We start from the raw sequence: 6,676 nt of genomic DNA, 5'->3' as shown, positions 1-6,676 counted from the left end.
CATTGCCTTTCCAGCTCTCACTTTTCATCATTGCAGCCACCTACATGCATTATTCATTAACCTTTCATCATGTAGCCAGAAAATAAGCAAGAAAACACCCTTGCCGTGCCTTCACACACCATTCCAGCACATGCTAACACCTTCACATGCAATTCCAGCTTTCACATGCTTTCCTAGCTGTTTTTCCATCATTAATTAGCCACTTGCATCCTAAACAAACAGCCATATACACCTCCATTCCTCCTATAAAAACCCTTGCATTCTCATTCATTTGTAATTCAATTCACTCTCCATTCTCATTACCACAACACAACACAAACACTTCCCCTTGTGCCGTGAGTCCTCCTTCCATTTCCACCACTCCCCATCCCTCCAAAACACTTCCCAATCATTCCTCCATACAAACACCAAACCAACAACATCCCTTAGACCTTATGCTACAACGAAGAGGAGGAGAAGAATGCCTAAACGTTCATACAATTCAAGTTTGAGTTGTTGGAATTTTTAGGTGTTGCTTTTCCTCGATTCCAATGTTTAATTTCAATTCTCTTTGCCTTGTACGTATGAGGAACTAAACCCCCCTTGGCTAGGGGGGATTCGAAATACATGTTTATGCTTGCAATATGATTTGATTACTTCTAATTGCGTTTCATAAGTTGTGAATTCAATTTGTTTAACTATTTGATTGATAACCTATTTATGTATGTTTATTGAGAGTGCACGCTTAATTTTCATGCATGAATATGATGCTAGAATATAAGTGAGTTTCACGTAATAGTTATGAACTTATATTCACAAGTAGTGGAGGTTGCTTATAAACAATCGCGTTAAATAAATTCTTGGCATAAGTTTCATGCAATCATAGTAACGAATGCCTCGTCAACACTTATAGTTTTCAAAGAACTTAATGATTCTTGCTTGTATCTCTATTATGCAATTCATGTAGGGAACTTGTGGGGAATGCTTTGGGTTGTCGTATGCAATCATCCAATTCATTAACTTAAGGAAAACTTGACGGTTAATTTAAGCGGACCTAATTAACCCGGGGTGTTGAGAATTCATGGTTTATTGAAAAGCAATTAGAAATCGTTTTGTATGCAAGTATAACATGTGTGGAGATAAACCCCTTAGCTAGCTTCCCATCCATTCATTTCTGTCAATTTCGTATTTACAATTTGTTTTCTTTGCAATCTATCCATTTTAGTTTAATCTCGTCCAAACCTAAACCCCCCCCCCCATATTCTGTTTAAGTCTTAGTCTTAATCTTTCTTATTTTTAGTTTTGCATTCTTCGCATCAAATAGTGTTTTAAACTTGTTTTTACGTTTTTGAAGTCAAATCCAAGTGATTAACAATCCCTCCTAATCCCCGGTCCAGAACGATCCCTACTTACATACTTACTACAATTGACAAAAAGAGGGTTTAATTTGTGTGCGTATAATTCTCGCATCACAATATCGGCAAGAGACTTAAACAACAGGGGGCACACACATATCACTTGCAATTGATGCTAGGAGACTGCACGATAAATGATGCCTCTCTTTCTTACATAATTCTTTGTCTGCTAGTGGATCGAACCATGCAAGAGCTAGAAGCGGCAGCCATTAAGTGGAGAAATTCCATCTATTTGTTGTCTCATTCGCTACCTCATATTACTGTATCTTTATATAAGTGCAGAGAAAAAGTAAAATCTATAGTTGAGTAAGATTCGACAGAAGGACAAAATGACACAAAGCAAAACACCCATTCTTAGAACTAATTTTTAAGATGTAAAGTTAATCGAGTTGTCGAGGCAATGTGTCCCCTTATGCCCCCAAGTTCAAATCTTTGTTTTTCTTCTTTTATAATATAGCTCCAAAAACAATATGTTAGAATGTCATTACTTTGGGAAGTTATTTCCCTAAACCAGTGGAGCCTCTTAATTTGGATGAAATTGGAGTTTGTGTCTCTTAGTTAAAATTATCAGAGATTTGGTATCTAGATTTTGAAAGATGCAGAGCATTGTTTCTTAAGGCTAATGAAAATATGAAGCATTGCTCCAATTTACCATATAATTTTTTCTCCACTTGTTAAGTTAGATTCCTAAGCCCAAGAAAGTTTATTAATATACAACTATGAAAAGAAAACGTGAAGCAAAAAACTCTGGAGTTGGAACTTTGGAATTAAATTAGCTGTTTTTTATGACAAAAGGAAAACTGCAATGGTGCCATTTCTACAAGGTTGCAATCAATGGATTTTAGCTCTAAGATCATTGGAAACCACTGTTGATTGAGAAGTCTGAGATGAAACTCTTTCATTTTTATGCGAGTTCAAAATATCAATGGAAGCTTCCCTACTAGAATGATCACCCACACTTGCTCTTGATTGATTTGACTTTGTATAGATCTTCCATTCTTCTAGTTCTGCTCCTTTTTGAGACGCGGGTTTCCTATGCTTCACAGATCTGCTACGGTGCTCATGCTCATTTTCAAAGGAGTTGATGTGCCTGTGCCAACACTTATAATGCTGGTGCTCATCATCAGAAGAGTCACTATGCTTATCTCTACGTCGAGAATTTTGATGTGCATCATCAGAGCATTTGTGCTTGTGCCTTTTTTTAGGCTGATGTTCATCATCAAAGTTATTGCTCTTATGCCTACCCTGTGAGTGCCGATGCTTCTTGTCATTAGAGTTGTCATGCTTGTGACGGCGCCGAGAGTCTCTATCCTTAGAAAATGAATGTCTTTTATGCTTATGTATGTCCCTACCGCTTTCTGAAGAATGATGAGACTGATGCTTCTTCCTCGAGTGCTTGTGAACCTTTTTATTTTCTTCCTTCTCCTCTTGTTGCAAATCATTGTCAACTTCTTCTCCTTTATACCTTTTAGAATGGTAGCTCCTCTTTGAACACAGCTCATTACATTCATTAGCAGAAATTTCTTCTATAACTTCTCAACCTTATCTAAAATATCAACTTGTAAGGGAGCTAAACTGTTTTCTCTTTCTTTAGCTAAATGATTTATAATTCATTACTTTATGAGGAAATCCCTGACTCTGGTGGTTTAGCCGATAAGCCGAGCAATGATTCACTTTTCAAAAGAGCAGGTTCACTTTTGATCATAGCTGCAAACATCATTGCTCATTTCAATCTCTCTGCCTTCAACTTTTGCTATCTAGTCAAGGATGCTTCTGAGGAGTCTGGCTTATTTGCAGCTGCAAGGGCAACCGTCTCAGCAATAACCTTGGCAACAGGGACATGAACGTGAGGCTCTCCAGAACAATTTGCCTTTTGGATAGAAATGTGAAGTTGAGATGTATGTACTCTCCCTGAGCTCAAATTTTGCCCACCCTCATTACTAGGAGCTTGATCTATACCACTCAATGATTTTGGGAACATCTTTAAACCTGGATTCTTAGTGCTTATTATGGCTACTTAAAGAATAGCTGCAACTGCATCTAGGCTGACTCTAGACTAAGCTTCGTTATCTTTGATAGGTGGATCATTTCTATCCTTCTTTGATGTGCCAATTACCATCTTAAAATTTTCTTCTTGCCATTATCAAAAAATAAATCATAACCAGCAGATTTTGAGGAGACATTATCACCTTCCTTAGCAGTTTTCTTGTCCATTACATGCCCTACTGACTCGTGCTTCTCAAAAACCAAGCCATTGCTAGATTACTTGGACTACAGTGGAAGGACATGCATAAATATCAATAATGTGAAACATTGGAGTATCATTCAACCAGAGACTACAAGGACTCAAAATTTCACAATGTAGATTCAACCTTTATATAAATAAAAATTTGACTTCAAACATTTACACTAGCAATTGGAAGAATCTGTATTCATGTGTATATGCATAGTATTTACTTGTAGACCCTGGGAAGATTTGGCGCATTATCGAGTAAGTGTTTTTTTGTGTGTGGAGAATTATCGAATAAGTGCTTATGTATGCTATCTGCAGATGTTACAGTAACAACTGCAAATACAAGTTGAGAGGAAGATCATGTTCCTTTTGTGGTGCAGCTGGAATTCGTTATCATCTGTGGTAATCGTCTTTTACTTAAGTTGTATGAAAGTGCTTGGGTGTTTTTGAAGTGTCGACAATAGAATCCTTTCCTTCTGTTAACTTAATTATTCTAAGTTTCTTTCTATTAGATGATGAAGTAGCCGATCAGAGCCTATTAGAAACTCAAGAAGAGATTGAAGTTGGTGAAATGCCCACAGTGGCAGGTAAGGAATTGAAATTGGAAATTATGAAGTGGCAACTTTTGTTTGATCTGAGTGTAAAGTTAGTGGATGGAACTTTTGTTGCAGTTATACTTGTGAAGTTTCAGATTTTCATTAAACTTTAGGTAAACTTTACAAGGCTTTATACACCAAGAGGTTTACAGAATATAGGGGTCCTGCAGCAGTTATACAATACAATTAAATACAAATTACATTTAAATGATAATAGCTCATCCTAACTGCCCTTGTCTACATTCCCCCGCAAACTTGACGCTAGAAAGAAGACAAGTTTGGAACACAAGGACTGAAAACGCATCTTTGACAAGCCTTTCGTAAAAAGATCAACTAGTTGCGAAACGGAAGGAAAAAAGTGAACATGATAAGTTCCTGAAGCAACATGTTCCCGGATGAAATGAGTTTCGTGCGAGCATGAAAGACCGGATTAGCAGCCATATATGTGGCATACAAATTGTCACAATGCATCAGTATTGGCTAAAAAACTGGTACACGAAGCTCACTCAAAAGACCCATTATCCAAATAGAATCAGCACATACAAAAGCAAGAGCCCGATACTATGCTTTGGCGTTAGATCGAGAAACCGTCCGTTGTTTCATAGGACACCAAGAAATCAAATTGTCACCAAGAAAAATACAAAAGCCAATAATGGAACGACGTGTGTCAGGGCACCCTGCCTAGTTGGTATCAGAATAAGCAATGAGACGAAACGGTTATGAAGACGGAGTTAAGCGAAGTCCTATACCCAAGTTGCCCTTAAGATAACTCAATATTCGCTTAAGCACCAGTGTGTGCAGAAAGTTGAGTCTTGGCTGCTATAGGTATGGAACAAGGTTTACACTCTAATAAATCACCACGTTGTAATAACTCCAAAGTATATTTGTTATGACACAAGTGAATGCCATTGGATAAATAAGATACCTCTATGCTAAGGAAATACTGTAGCTTACCAAGATCCTTTAGTTCAAACTCAGTGCTCAAAGTTTGGATAAAATATTAAATCAAGGAGAGAAACTACCCATCAAAACAATGTCATCCATATATAGAAGAAAACCAAGGACAATGGAGCCATGATGATATGTAAACATCGAACTATCGGCCTGACTTTGAACAAAGCCTACCTGAATGAGAAAAATGTTTAGACGTTGAAACCAAGCTCGCGGAGCTTGTTTAAGACTGTAGATGGCTTTTCAAAGCTTACAAACATAATTGGGACGATTGGGATCAACAATCCAGGTGGTTAGGTCATATAAACCTCTTCCATAAGTGAACCATGGAGAAATGCATTCTTCACGTCAAGTTTATCTATTGGCTAACCAAAGGCCACGACAATGTTAAGCACAATTTGAATCATGTTAGGCTTCACAACGGGACTAAAGGTCTCTATGTAATCAACCCCAAGCTGTTGATGAAAACCTTTAGCGACAAGATGCGCCTTGTAACGCTCTATCGATCCATCAGAATGATGCTTTATTTTGAGCACCCATTTACATCCGACAGTGTTAGCATAAGGAACATAAGGAATTAAAGTTCATATACCTTGTTTGATCAAGGCATTGAACTCACCAACATAACCTAGCACCACTTAGGAGACCGTAAGGCTTGTGTAAAACAAGTGGGCTCCGCAACAGATTCAACAAAGGCAGTCATCGTAGAGGGAATATGATGACAACTAGCAAAGTAGGCCTTGGTTTTGGGTTTGAAAATTCCAGACTTGGACCGTGTGTGAGGTCCTGAGGAAGAAGCATAAACCACGCTACTAGCTGACAACTGAGATGCATGTGGATGTGATTGGTGTTGCTGAGTTGTAGTAGGAATTGATGTAAAGACAGTTGCAAATGTGTTGACAGTAGGTAGTTCCAGATTTTGAGTTACAATCACGATGTTGCAGGCAAAATGGGTGTCACGCTACCAGCTGGTAAGGGAGATGTATGTGGATGGAAGGGTTGCTGCTGAATTGCAGCAGGGACCAACGCGGGGACAGTGTCAAACGTGTTGACATTGGCTAGTTCCAGACTTTGAGGCATAGTCTCTGGTTGCATGGAGGACAATATGCGTGACAAGGCATTGTTGTGCTGAAATGGGGCAGGTATGGGGATAATAGGAACAAATACCAAGTCTGATTGTTGCATAGAAAATGATGCCATATAAGAGTGGAATGGGAAATCATCCTCATTGAACTTAACATGATGGGATAGGTATGCACGTTTAGTGGGGGGATGGAAGCAACGATAGCCTTTATATTGGTCACTGTAGCCAAGAAAAACACATGACAAAAATCTAAGTTGCAGTTTATTAGTTGCATAATCACCAAGATAAGGAAAACAAGCACACCTAAACGTGCACAAAGCCATATAATCAGGAGCTCGGCCAAATAAAATTTGAAACAGAGAAGCCCAGTTGAGAATATAAGTGGGTAGCCGATGAATTATATAAACAGCGGTGCAAA

At 38.3% G+C, this 6,676-nt stretch overlaps 1 pseudogene; it reads right to left on the bottom strand.

Annotated features, from left to right (window-relative positions):
* Positions 1–2,225: 2,225 nt before the first annotated feature.
* On the bottom strand, positions 2,226–6,374 carry LOC103968076 (annotated as a pseudogene).
* Positions 6,375–6,676: the final 302 nt, after the last annotated feature.

Source organism: the organism of the source record quoted next, unplaced genomic scaffold, assembly GCF_019419815.1.
Source record: "Pyrus x bretschneideri cultivar Hongxiangsu unplaced genomic scaffold, Pyrus_bretschneideri_v1 Contig66, whole genome shotgun sequence".
Taxonomy (NCBI): Eukaryota; Viridiplantae; Streptophyta; class Magnoliopsida; order Rosales; family Rosaceae; genus Pyrus; species Pyrus x bretschneideri.
This window is presented reverse-complemented; position numbering and strand designations above follow the sequence as displayed.